Here is a 14,714-nt window from a genome sequence, read left to right as displayed (position 1 = left end):
TTTAGGTCAGTGGCCACAGGTTTGGTGGAACTTCAGCAAGTGAGACGATCTTAAATGCCATATAAGATTAAATATGCATATAATAACATGTGCTTATATAAATAAGCATATAAATAACTGCGCAAAAGCAATGGTGCAGCGGCCATGATCACCGGCATATAAGGAGTAAAATGCTAATGAGGCATTTTCGTTTTAAGTGTGACCTTTTTAGCACCTAAGGGAGACCAAAGCAGGAAGCTTTCATTTTTTAATAGAAATTCTTTTTTTAGATAACCTTCAATGTGAAAATATATCCTTTTCTTTCCCGGGTACCTATTTTTAAGTCTCATTATGTCTCCCACACCTTCTGGGGGTGTTTCATTGGAAGTCTAGCTATTTCTAATACATGCAGCCCCCGACAGAAGACTGCATGGGGTCTCAGCCTAGGACTTCTGGATCCCAAGGGGCAGCTCATTGTTTTTTTTTTTTTAATTGTGGTCAAAATATATATGTTTTTTATCACTTTAAACTGTTTGAACAGTCGTTCCCTGGACTTAAGTACATCACACTGTTGGGCACCTGTCACCACCATCCATCTCCAGAGCTCATCAGGCAAAACTGAAACCCTAGAGTCATTAGATATTCCGCCCATTCCCCCTCCCCCAGCCCCGCCCCCTGACTCTGCTTTCGTATTTACCTGCTCTAGGTACATGGTATACATGGTATCATACAACATTTCTCTTTGTGTCCGGTTTGTATCACTTACCATCATGTCCTCAAGGTTCATTCATATTGTAGCCTGTGTCAGAGCTTTTCCTTTTTAAGGCTGAGTCATATTCCACAGTACCGACACACCACACTCTTTATCCATTCATCCATGGATGGACAGTTATATTGTTGCCCTCTTCTAGCCATTGTATATCATGCTATGAACATTTGTGTACAAATACCTGCTAGGTCTGCAACTTCACTTAGTTTGGGTAAATACTTGGAGGGAAATTGCTGGATTATATGAAGATGCTGAATTTTTGAGGAAAGGTCATAAGGTAGCTCACTTTGCCCAGACTTTGGGCTTGAAGACATAGTGTGTTCTTTTTAAGTCAGTATTTAAATGTGATATTATTATTTAAGTTACAACAGATATTTGTGGAGTTTAAAGACTTTCATAACTGTTTTAGGCTCACAGCATAATTGAGAAGAAGGTGGAGAGATTTCCCAGACACCCACTGCCCCTACGTACGCACAGCTCCCCCCATTACCCTACACCCCTCCTGCCCCCAGGGTGGTACGTTTGTTAAAGTGACGGACCTACACGGACACATCATCACCACCCAAAGTCCACAGTTTACATTAGGGTTCACTTTTGGTGTTTTATGTTCTATGGGTTTGAATATGTAATGACATGCACCCACCAGTATAATATCAGTAGTTTCACTACGAACAATCCTATGCTTCATCTATTTATCCCTCTCCTACCCCAGGCAACTGCTGATCTTTTTACTGTCTCCACAGTTTCTCCCTTTTCAGAATTTCACCCAGAATCATACAGAATGTAGTTTTTGCAGACTAGCTTCTTTCACTTAGTAAAATGCATTTATGTTTCTTCCACGTCCTTTCATGGCTTGATGGTTCTTTTTCTTTTTCTTTTTTTTTTAGTGACAAATAATAGTCTGTTATCTGGATGTACCACATTTTATTAATCAATTCACCTACTGAAGGACATCTTGGTTGCTTGCAAGTTTGGGCAATTATGATTATAAAGATGCCACAAATATCCACATGCAAGTTTCTGTGTGCACATAAGTTTTCAACTCCTTTGGGGAAATACCAAGGAGTATTACTGCTGGATCGTATGGTAGGATTATGCTTACTTTGAAGAAACTGCCAAATTGTCCCCCAGAGGGGCTGTACCATTTTGCATTCCCACCAATGAGTTCCTATGTCTCAACATCCTCACCAGCATTTTGTGTTGTCAAATAGTAGTTAACTAGGCAAATATCCTTGGAAAGATAGGGCCGAACAGAACAGCCGTTATTACCTGCTTGTAAGACATCCAAACAGATGAGTGACAAGAGAGGAATCATCTGCTAACAACCTACAAAGAGTGGACTATGGAGAAAACACCCCCTTGAGGGGACCAGCAGTTGAAGGACCCTGCTAGCCCAGGCTGATCTTGCAAGCAGGGAGCTAGTGAACCAAATCCCTAACTTCAAACTCCCTTCACCCTTTAAACGCCTGTCCGATCTCCTCCGTTGAACCCACAGGGAACCCACAAGTCACAGGATCCCACTGATAAATCCAAGTCAGCTTCCTGGGCAGAGAAGAGGGTTGGGAAAGATGAAGGTCCATGGCACATCCTGTGATACACACCAGGATCCATCTCCACTTCTCCTGTTGAGTCTGCTTCCACACGGACCTTCCAAGAGTATTTAAGTTTAGCAGAAGCATGAGAATTGACAAGAACTGAGTGTCAGGAGACCTAACTTCTTCCTTTTGGTCTCGCAAGAAACAATTATTTGGTTGTTGCTTCTTACTATGCTGTGTACAAATAAAATCAGTCATGTACAGATACCTTCGTTCATACGAGCATCATTTCCCTTAGAGAGATTCCTGGAAAAGTCATTACTAAACAGGATGATTGCCAAATTACTTTCCACATATGTTGTTCTAGTTTATATTTCCACTTGTTCTGAAAATATATGGGAGGCTTCATTGAAGGCCCACATCTACCTGCCCAAGACTTCTTCCAATTTTAAGGAACAATAATGTATAGTTATTTGAGAGCATAAGATAGCTCTAACTTCCCTTTACTCTATCCCCCAGGATGGTCCTGGTCTTCACAGAACAGCTGAGAAGAGGGGCCACCGTGATGTTTTAAGTGTGAGGCAGATATCTGCCCTCCGTCCTGTGGTAGCCTACAGGGTGCTGTGGACATCGAACACAGCATTTAGGTAACAGTTATTGGATTCACTGTCTGGGGTGGAAGGTAGATACCCCAACCATGAGTATGACAGCATGGCCAGCAAGACAGAGGAGTAGAGGGCAGTGCTGGGCAACAATGCTGTGCTCTCAGATACTGGGGCTCCGAGAATATCCCCCTTGAGGGAGGGGCCGTAGGTAAATGAACAGCACGGAATGCAAACAGGTAGCTAAGCGTCAGACCATGGATCGAGAGTGGTGCTGACGAATGATACTAGTCAAAATCTATGGCTTGGTCATAGGAAAAGACTCCAGTTAGTTTGACTAGCAAAGCAGCAGGGATATTTTAGACTTCAACTAATTCATTGTATCTGACCAGCCAGCTGCAAGTGACATAGATTTCTTTGAACACGATATAGAACCTTCTAGTATGATAAGGGCCAGGTGATTTTAGTTAGGAAAGACATGTTTAAAAAGCCCTTAGAACCAAAATAATTGGAAGACGAGAATGACGGACCGTGACAGTTAAAGGATGCCTCGGCACAGCATAAAGTATACAATCTTAGAGAAACTATTCGTTTCTACTGAGTACCTGATGAGCTTGGACAGTAAGGGGAATCCAATACACTAAGTCCCCACTACACATGAACGAGTTCCATTCAGAGAGCGTGTTTGTAAGTGCACTTTGTTCGTAAGTCCAACAAAGTTAGCCTAGGTACCCCATTAACACAATCGGCTATAGAGTACTCTACGGTAATAGGTTTATAATAGCATATAAAAGACAAACACACAAAAAAAGTAAAGAAAACATTTTCAATCTTACACTACAGTACCTGGAAAAGCACAGCAGTCCAGTACAACAGCGGGCATCCAGGGGCTGACATCGAGGGAACAGGCAACAAGAGTTACTGACTGGAGGAGAGAGAGGAGGCGGGAGATGGTAGAGTGGATGCATCATCAGCAATAGGAGACGGAGGGCAAGCTGCAAGGTCACTCACTCCTGACATTGGTGGCGCAGGTTCTGGTTCCTTGCTGGATTCAATTCTGTCTATAAAGGTGCTGTACTGCTGTACTCTATACAGTACCGTAAAGCACACACAAGCACACGTACATGTAGACGATGCACGCACGTGACCATGCACGCCAGACACGTGAACTAACTTACGTGACTGGACGTGGGAATGCACACTCACAGCTTTGAAAGTTCGCAACGTGAAGGTTCGTATGTCAGGGACTTACTGTACCCCAGTGCAAGGATACACTAGCTCAGATGCCTGGGGAAGTGGTAAACGCTCAGAGAAGCCTGTGCTTGAGTGAGGATGCCTTTCGGAAGTGTATAGCTGTCACATGTAGTTATGGAATAGTCTAGGACAAGGCAGGCTCAAGGCCACCAGCTATCTTTCCAGATCGGACAGGCAATCCTGTATATCCCTTAACACCCAGCTACATGGCATTGGGACAGTAACAACATACAGATCCAGGTGGCCCCAGCCCAGATTTTCTTCTTGCTGGCTGCCAGGAGCCTGAAGTCCTTCCAAGTTTAGTCCTAGCCTCTCCTAGTCTGAAGTATTCGGCGAAATTTCTTAAATTGGGCTTTCTTAGAAAGTTTTCCATATTTTGTAAGTTTGGTGTGTTGAACACACAACAAAGAACATACAATATAGACCAGAAGAGTGAACGCCAGTAGTCAAAACATCTGGACATTTAGACTTGTTGAAATATTCATTGGCCCCTGAGTTCAAAAACACTTCAAATATGACCCACTTATGCTGACATGTGTGGTTTTTTTGGAGTTAAAGAGTCCTGAAAAGTAAGCAAGGATGCTTTCCAATGTTGAGTTAATAATTTACGAAGAGCTATTTGGCTTTATCTCGACTTTGCTGCGTAACCTGGAGACTTCCACGTTGAGTGTTTTCACCTTTCCGTGAACCTGCTTGTTTATCTTCTTTCCTCTCCAGGTTACAGAGTTCCACAGCAGTGGGAACGGGGTGGAGAGGGCATGATTTCCTTTCTTAAATATGTCTTCTATCCCACTGGTATTTGTCTTTTCCCATGTGCCTACCTTTTTCTTCTGCTCTAAGTGTTTTGGGAGGATGCTGCAACATGATCTTGGGAGAAAAATGGCATCTAAAATATAGAGTCACAGCAGTTCACTAGATTTACTCACTGCTGTTTGACCAGTGGTGTTCACTCTTCATTTCTCAGTCCTCAAATGTGAAATGTCAGACTTGTATTAATACCATAGGCCATTAATACCACTGGGTTGAAGTCTTTAAGGTAATTGTTGGAAAGGGAAAAAAGCAGGAAAGGACAAAACCCAGTAGAGAATACACACATCTAAATCCAATTCTGCACCAAACTTGGAACAGAACCCCAAGTCCTATTTTAGTGAATATTAAGACACCTGCTGTTGAATCTGTTACCTAATGCGTAAATAAACTCATGTGGGGAGGAAGTTCAAAAGCCACTGATACAAGATATATCTATATTGATAAAGGGTTATCAGTAGCCAAAAAGCTGAATTCCTTGCCCAATTTGCTGTAGCCTAGACGTCAGAATAGGGTATTGTGAGCCAGATTCAACCTAAGGAGGTGTCTGAAACATCTGACCACTTTTCGAGGTATGTGTTACCTCACGCGGGGTGAGGATGAATCGCTTAGAGTTCTGGCCTCTGAAAACTCAGCAGACCCAGCAGCACTAGGTGAGGTGCTTCCACGGTGACACTCAGCTGGATCCCCTGAGCTGCCGTCCTCTGAGACAAGCCACACGCTCGGTCACACACTACAGTCCTCACCCCTCCCTAGTGGCACCCCTGGCCCACTTCCCTTTTTTATATCACTTGTCACTGTAGGTATCTGAATTCGTCATGCACCTCAAGGTTTCTGCTGCTCCTATGCAAGGGGACCCTTAGCCCCGATCGGCCTGTGACCAAGGCAATGAGGCTAGACAAGAGTTACAGGACAGGGCTTCCCGGGTGGTGCAGTGGCTGGGAGTCCGCCTGCCGATGCAGGGGACGCGGGTTCGTGCCCTGGTCTGGGAAGATCCCACGTGCCTTGGAGCGGCTGGGCCCGTGAGCCATGGCCGCTGGGCCTGCGTGTCCGGAGCCTGTGCTCCGCAACGGGAGAGGCCACAGCAGTGAGAGGCCCGCGTACCGCAAAACAAACGAAAAAAGGTTACAGGACAGCCTGTATGCAGATCACCCTGCACTCCTTCTTCTACGACTTCAGTTGGAGCAAGTATCTCCTGTCTGTTTGGTTTAGACAAGCAGTCTAACGCCCAGGCCGAGAATTAGACCCTGATGTGCAGAGAAAAAGGGGCCAGAAAGAGAAAGAAACCAGTCCGGGTCAACATATTCAAAGCTGTGCCTGCTCTAAGACCCAGAAGTTTTGCTTTGGGAATCTGCTCAGAGGACCAAGTGACAGTGAGGAAACCTTCCTAGAAAAAATACTAGGCGTCTCTAGCGTGGCTGCTCCGTGGATTCATGGCTTAATCTTAAGACCATGTTCGTCACCAGGGAGTGTTCCGAACTCTTGCATCCCAGCCTACACGAGAGCTCTCACTAGGGCAGACCCAGTGCCCAGCAGGGTTAAGAAGCCAGCCATAAGAACAGTCTGAAAGACGGTGAAGTTCGACATTTGTCACTTTAGTATTTATGTTCGACTTTGGGTTCTAACAAAAGGATGGAGGAAGGGAACCACACGTCGAACAAACATCTGGTGACTGGGTTGCCTGTTGATGCTTTCAGCCAGCCTCCAGGATATGAGGAGAGGATCAATCTCTACCTAAAGAAACCTTTTTATTTTCCATGCTCAAAACTGCCTCATCCAGAAGGGCATCCAAGCCAGGGGGCCTTCAGAGTAAGGGATAAACCCACTCCAGGCTGGCAGGAGGGTCACCTTAGCCATTTCTTCCCTCACCTTAGGAGGAGAAGGAAGAGGAAGACCTATTTTGACTGACAAACACAGGATCCCAATGCGGACAAAGAATGTCACCTGCCACTTTAGTAAACAAAGGATGTTGGAACCATTAAGCCCTCAGCCACCCCACTGACTGTGCACCCTGAGGGGATTCAGGATGGGGAAAACAGGATGCTGGCCCCAGACAGCTGAGGTACAGATCGAAGGAATGACTTCAGTGAACCCAGACTCTTGCATCTTCACATACATAGAGAAGCACGAAAATCATTAACGTGAGATGTCTGTTTTTTTGTGTGATGAGCAGTGACCACCTCATGTTAAACTACATGTGTGTCCCCAGCCCCCAGCAAAAACTTCTGTATATCCCCGCTCCTTTCTTACCTTTTTGGCACAGAACCTCAGAGCTATCTGAGAGGCTGTCTCCTGAACTACAGTCCTCAGTAAGGGCCTCTGAATACAACATAGCTCTCAACTATTAGGTTGTGTGCACCCTCCACCCCCAACCCAGTCATACCACTGAAGCTGGAGAATTAGACTACAGAAAATGACATACTGCAAACGGCCTACTGCTGTGCCACTCAAACTGGGTCCACTGCCCAATATCTGAATGTCCTGGGAGCTTGCTGGAAATGCACATTCTCAGGCCTTACCCCAGGGCACAAAATCTGAGGATGGGGCCCAGGGGTTAAGTTTAGGAAGCACTCCACCATCAAGGTGATTCCTATGCACAACCTCAAGCATGAAAATCACTCATAACATCTCTATAGTGATTTAATGAGACCCCTATCAAATTACCCATGATATTTAAAAAAAAAAAAAATTTATTTATTTATTTAGGTTGCACCAGGTCTTAATTTTGGCAGGCATGCTGCTTAGTTTGGCTTATCAGCTCCTTAGTTGCGGTCTGCGGGATCCTTAGTTGTGGCTCATGGCTCCTTAGTTGTGGCACACGGTCTCCTTAGTTGTGACATGCAAACTCTCAGTTGCAGCATGCATGTGGGATCTAGTTCCCTGACCAGGGATGGAACCCGGGCCCCCTGCATTGGGAGTGCAGAGTCTTATTCACTGCTCCACCAGAGAAGTCCCCTTTCACAGACCTAAAATAATCCAAAATTTATATAGAATCATGAAAGACCCAGAATTGCCAAAGTGATCTGAGGGGTAAAAAAGCAGGAGGCCTCACTCTCCCAGACTCCAGGCAATACTACAAAGTTACAGTAAACAAAACAGTGTGGTTTTGGTACAAAAACAAACATACAGATCAATGGAACAGAACAGAGAGTCCAGAAATAAACCCACACACCTACGGTCAATTCATCTTTGACAAAGGAGGCAAGAATATACAATGGGAAAAAGAAAATCCCTTCAGCAAGTGATACTGGGAAAGTTGGACAGCTGCATGTACATCAATGAAGTTAGAACACACCCTCACAACATGCACAAAAATAAACTCAAAATGGATTAAAGACTTAAACAGAAGACATGATACCATAAAACTCCTAGAAGAGAACCATAGGCAAAACATTCTCTGACATAAATCATACCAATATTTTCTTAGGTCATTCCCCCAAGGCAATACAACTAAAAACAAAAATAAACAAATGGAACCTAATCAAACTTACAAGCTTCTGCACAGCAAAGGAAACCATAAACAAACAAAGAAAACATGAAAAGATAACCTACGGAATGGCAGAAAGTATTTGCAAATGACGTGACCAACAAGGGTTTAATCTCCAAATTACACACAGCTCATACAACTCAACAACAACAAAAAAAAACAATGCAATTGAAAAATGGGCAGAAGACCTAAATAGGCATTTCTCCAAAGAAGACAGATGGCCAGTAGGCACATGAAAAGATGCTCAACATCACTAATTATTAAGACAGATGGCCAGTAGGCACAGGAAAAGAGGCTCAATATCACTAATTATTAGAGAGATACAAATCAAAACTACAATGAGGTACCACCTTACACTGGTCAGATTAGCCACCATTAAAAAGACTACAAACAATATGTGCTGGAGAGGGTGTGGAGAAAAGGGAACCCTCCTACACTGTTGGTCGGAACATAAGTTGGTGCAGCCACTATAGAGAACAGTACAGAGATTCCTCAAACTAAAAACAGAATTACCATATGATCCAGCAATCCCAGTCCTGGGCAGATATTCAGAGAAAACTATGATTCAAAAAGATACATGCACCCCAATGTTCATAGTAGCACTATTCACAATAGCCAAGCCATGGAAACAACCTTAATACCCCTCAACAGATGAATGGATAAAGAAGATGTGGTATGTATATACAATGAAATACAATTCAGTCATAAAAAAGAATGAAAGAATGCCATTTGCATTAACATGGATGCAACTAGAGATTATCATACTAAGTGAACTCAGAAAGAGAAAGGCAAATACCACATGATATCGTTTATATGTGGAACCTAAAATATGGCACAAATGAACCTATCTTTGAAACAGAAACAGAACCATGAACATAGAGAACAGACTTGTGGTTACCAAGGGGGAGCCAGGGGAGAGAGAGGGATGGACTGGGAGCTTGGGGTTAGTAGATACAAACTATAAAATTTAGAATGGATACACGACAAGGTCCTACTGTAGAGCACAGGGAACTACATCCAGTCTCCTGAGATAAACCACAGTGGAAAAGAATATAAAAAAGAATGTATATATGCATATAACTGAGTCACTTTGCTATACAGCAGAAATTAGCACAACAGTGTAAATCAACTATACTTCAATAAAAAAAATTAAAACATCTGTGTAGCATCCACACTAAAACACAGGATTTCAGTAGGATGGAAGGGCCTCCACCTGGTCCTTGGGTGACACTTGGTTTTCTTTCCTTGGTATAGGATTCTTCTAATCACATAGGCAAGGCAACTTCAGTAGCAAGACAATATCTATATGTATATCTATATCTATATATCTCCTAAAGATGCTACCAAAAAATTACTAGAGCTCATAAATGAATTCATTAAAATTGTAGGATACAAAATTAAGAAGTAGAAATCTGTAGCATTTCTATACACCGAGAATGAACGATCAGAGAGAAAAATTAAGGAAACAGTCCCATTTACTATTCACATAAGAAAGAATAAAGTACCTAGGAATAAAACTACCTAAGGAGACAAACAAGCTGTATTGCAAAAACTATAAGGTGTTGATGAAAATAATTGAAGATGACACAAACAGATGGAAAGATATACCATGTTCTTGGATTGGAAGAATAAATATTGTTACAATCACCATGTTACCAAATGCAAACTACAGATTCAATGCAATCCCTATCAAATTACCAATGGAATTTTTCAAAGAACTGCAAGAAAAAATGTATGGAAACACAAAAAACCCGAAATAGCAAAAACAGTCTTGCAAAAGAAGAACTGAGCTGGAGGAATCATGATCCCTTACTTCACAATATACTACAAAGCTATAGCAATGAAAACAGTATGGTTCTGGCATAAAAACAGACACACAGGTCAATGGAACAGGATAGAAAGCCCAGAAATGAACCCACACACTTATGGTCAATTAATCTATGATAAAGGAAACAAGAATATACAATGGAGAAAAGACAGTCTTTTCAAAAAGGGATGCTAAGAAAACTGGACAGCTACATGAAAAGAATAAAATTAGAACATTTGCTAACACCATATACAAAAATAAACTCAAAATGCATTAAAGACTAAATGTAAGACCGGGTACTATAAAGCTTCTAGATGAAAACATAAGCAGAACACTGTCTGACATAAATTGCAGCAGTATTTATTTGGCTCCATCTCCTAGGGTAATGGAAAAAAAGCAAAAATAAACAAATGAGACCTAATTAAACTTAAAAGCTTTTGCATAGCAAAGGAAACCATAAAATAAAAAGACAGCATATGGAATGGGAGAAAATATTTGCAAACTATGGAACTGACCAGGGCTTAATTTCTAAAATATACAAACAACTCAAACAGCTGAATATCAAAAAAAAAAAAAAACAAAAAAACAAACCCAAAGAGCCCAATCAAAAAATGGGCAGAAGACCTAAACAGACATTTCTCCAAAGAAGACATACAAATGACCAACAGGCACATGAACAGACGGTCAACATCAATAATTATTAGAGAAATGCAAGTCAGAACTACAATCAGGAATCACCTCACACCAGTCAGAATGGCCATCATCAAAAAGTCTACAAACAATAAATGCTGGAGAGGGTGTGGAGAAAAGGGAACCCTCCTACACTGTTGGGGGGAATGTAAGTTGGTGCAGCCACTATGGAGAACAAGATGGAGTGTAGGTTCTTTAAAAAACTAAAAACAGCATTACCATATGATCCAGCAATCCCAGTCCTGGGCCTATATCCAGACCAAACTATAATTCAAAAAGATACATGCACCCCAGTGTTCATAGCAGCACTATTCACATTGGAAACAAATGTCCATCGACAGATGAATGGATAAAGAAAATGTGGTACATATATATAATGGAATATTACTTAGCCATAAAAAGAATGAAATAACGCCATTTGCAATAACATGGATGGACCTATAGATTATCCCTTACCAAGTGAAGTAAGCCAGACAGAGAAACACAAATATCATATGGTACCGCTTATATATGGATTCTAAAAAGTAATAAAAATGAACTTACTTACAAACCTCAAATAGACTCATAGACATAGAAAACAAACTTATAGTTACCAAAAGGGAAAAGGAGGGAGGGATAAATTAGGAATTTGGGATTAGCAGATACACAGTTCTGTATATAAAATTGATAACCAACACTGATCTACTGTATAGCACAGGGAACTCTGTTTAACATCTTGTAATAACCTATAATGGAAAAGAATCTGAAAAATATTATATATATATATATATACATATGTAAAAGTGAGTCACTTTGTTGAAACTAACCAACACTGTAAATTAACTATACTTCAATAATCATAAAAAAGGATGTTGTGATCCATCTAAGAACTGATGGTAAAAAAGACCGAACACTTCAGTCTGGATTTGGATTTAACTTTCATCTGTATGATTTCTGTTCAAAAAAAGTCAAGGTCCCTTTCAGTCCAGTTGCTACTAAAATCTGAGGGACCAGTTCCAGAATTTCAGGAGGTTGAAGAGCAGGGATGAGACTCCACTCTGACTTGCGGCCTCCGTCCGTCTCACTCATCACCATGGCTCCACCTCACTGACTGCCTAGAGACCTAAGGGTATAAGGGGGGCTGCCCTTGAATTTTATGTAAGTCTAAACAGCCACACTTACAGAGGCTACACACCATCACCAAAGTTACACTGCTTAATCTGGCAACACACAGAAATCCCACTATATTCCATATCAGGAAGATCACGTGGCAGAATGTGCATTGCCCGTTGTGTTCAGGGGCATCTATTTCAGTTCTCCTAGATACAGATGAAGAAGCTGAGGCACAGAGTAATAGCCGTACATGCCAAAAGCCACAGACCTCCACAGCAGCCTACGCATAGAATCCAGCCTTCCTATCACTGAAATATCACATTTCTCCCAGGGATATTTTAGTGCTGCCCAGTTGGCGTGAAAACACTCTGACCGCTTTCAACACTATACCTAGCCAAGCATGTGTGCTTTTTTCTTTTTTTTGGTATATAGGCCTCTCACTGTTGTGGCCTCTCCCGTTGCGGAGCACAGGTTCCGGACGCGCAGGCTCAGCGGCCATGGCTGACAGGCCCAGCCGCTCCACGGCATGTGGGATCTTCCCAGACCGGGGCACGAACCCGTGTCCCCTGCATCTGCACGCGGACTCTCAACCACTGCACCACCACGGAAGCCCAGCACGTGTGCTTGGAGCATGCATGCTTCCTTCTGCTCAGACGCTGAACAAGGTACTATACTAGCTACCCAGCCCTCCAACCAACTGGGTCAGAATTCAAAGAACCTGGAGCAGCCCTGAGGTCCAGAGACTCAGATAAGAATATGATTCCCTCTACAATAAACATAATAGTAACCACCACTGAATTAAGCACGTACTATGTGAGCTCTCTATGAGACTGTGGACGTGCATTTTCTTTCACCTAGGAAGACCATCGGAGGATAAAGTAACTCAGGGTCATGCAAACACAGCTTGGATTCTAGAACCCATATTTTTGCTATGACACTGCTTTTGAGTAAGGTCCTGTCCACCTGGGTTTCCAGGTTTATATGGAAGTTTCCTGCTTTGGGGGTGGTCGCCCTATCCTGAATGTGGGCAGCCTTGCCTGAGGCTCTAGCATAGGCCGTCTATGTCTTATGAACCCCCTGCCTGCAATAGTTGGACCTGAGTTGTGGACTCAGTCACTGCCTGCAGCACTGCTCCTTCAGGGCTGGGTTTCTGGCAACAAGGCCATTCACTGCTCACTGTCCAACCAGAAGCTCTGGGGTGGAGTTAGTTCACCCAGCCTTTTTTTTTTTTTTTTTTTGCGGTACGCGGGCGTCTCACTGTTGTGGCCTCTCCCTTTGCAGAGCACAGGCTACGGACGCTCAGGCTCAGCGGCCATGGCTCACGGGCCCAGCTGCTCCGCGAGACGTGGGTTCTTCCCAGACCAGGGCACGAACCCGTGTCCCCTGCATCGGCAGGTGGACTCTCAACCACTGCGCCAACTGGGAAGCCCTGCCCTACCTTCAGTACCTTCTCCTGCAAGAGCCATACCAAAGAAACAACAAATGTGAGATGTACACAGAGACTCCGGGTTGCTGCAGAATCACAGTACAGTTCACATTTTCAGTGGGAAACTCACCCAGCACAGGTTTGTAAAGTCATATCGGTGGTGATAAGGGAGTTGGAAAGGTAGTGATTGGTAAGGTGGAGAGTCACAATCAGTCTCAGGTGAGAGCAGTTCAGGGTACGGGCCGCTCTACGTACATCAGTTCTTTACAACGTGCATGAAAGTCACCTGGGCCTCGTGTTACAGCGTGTTTTTTAAACTCAGTACAGCTGAGGTGGGGCTTGCATTTCTAACAAGCCCCCCTAGCGTGCTGAAAGCCGCTGGGCCTCAGGCTACACTCTGCACAGCAAGCCCATCCACCTCCTTGACGCGAGTTTAAAAGGGAAGGAATGTAGTTGCCTTACTTGGATGTAAGTCATGCATGGAGGTGGCTTTAGAACTTCCAACTAAGCTGCATGATCTTATCAGAAAAGTAATCATTCAGAGAGGAAGGAAACCACGCCAGCACCGAGTCTCAGAGCCTGAGGGAGATGGAGCCTGGGGTTGAGGGGTCTGGAAACACAGATAGAAATCCAGAGAGGGAAGGAAAGGGCGGCCGTCAGAGAAACAGCAACAACTGTTAATTAACTGAGTAAACGATCATGTTTCAAGCGCAGAAGAAGGGAGCCGGGGGTCTCTGAAGTCGGGCCCAGACAGGCCAGAACCCCAACAGCGGACTCACTGGCGCAGAAAAGACAAACTTCAAAGTCTTAACAACAAGCAACGGGAAGGAATCAGCACAGGCAAACCAAAACGGCTAGAGTGGGCGCAGGGTCACACGTGGTCAGAAGGCCACCAGGGAAACTCCCAGATGTGGGAAGTGAACGTACCTGTTCGTCTTCAGCTTCCAGAAGCAGCAGAGCAAGGGAAATCCAGGCGTCCTCGTCTCAGAGGACATGGCGGGCCCAGCAAGGAGTCCAGGAAGGGATGGAGTACGGGAGATGGAAAACTCAGCCAAGCCTCAGGTCAGCTACCAAGGCCAAAGCTCCCATAAATTAAGGACATAAAGTTGGGTGGTACTGACCTAATGAAAGGCCCGTATTCCTTCCTAACTGCACGGGGCAGAATCAACACGCGCGAGTTAAGTGGCTCTAGCTGTGAAAACTGGCAAACAGTACGCAGCCCAAGGCATGCTGGTAGAGCCGCTTCTCAGAGTGGGGTCCCAGATC

The 14,714-nt window shown here is 43.7% G+C and overlaps 1 long non-coding RNA gene across 1 annotated transcript in view; it reads right to left on the bottom strand.

Annotated features, from left to right (window-relative positions):
* LOC309797175 overlaps nt 1-14,480 on the bottom strand; it is an 86,789-nt gene extending 72,309 nt beyond the window's left edge. The window contains exon 1 of the long non-coding RNA XR_014292556.1: nt 14,376-14,480. This is a non-coding gene — a long non-coding RNA (uncharacterized lncRNA). The remainder of the gene's footprint in view (nt 1-14,375) is intronic.
* Between the last annotated feature and the right edge of the window lie 234 nt (nt 14,481-14,714).

This window comes from Mesoplodon mirus (assembly GCF_964341445.2).
Source record: "Mesoplodon mirus genome assembly, chromosome: X".
Lineage (NCBI taxonomy): Eukaryota > Metazoa > Chordata > Mammalia > Artiodactyla > Ziphiidae > Mesoplodon > Mesoplodon mirus.
This window is presented reverse-complemented; position numbering and strand designations above follow the sequence as displayed.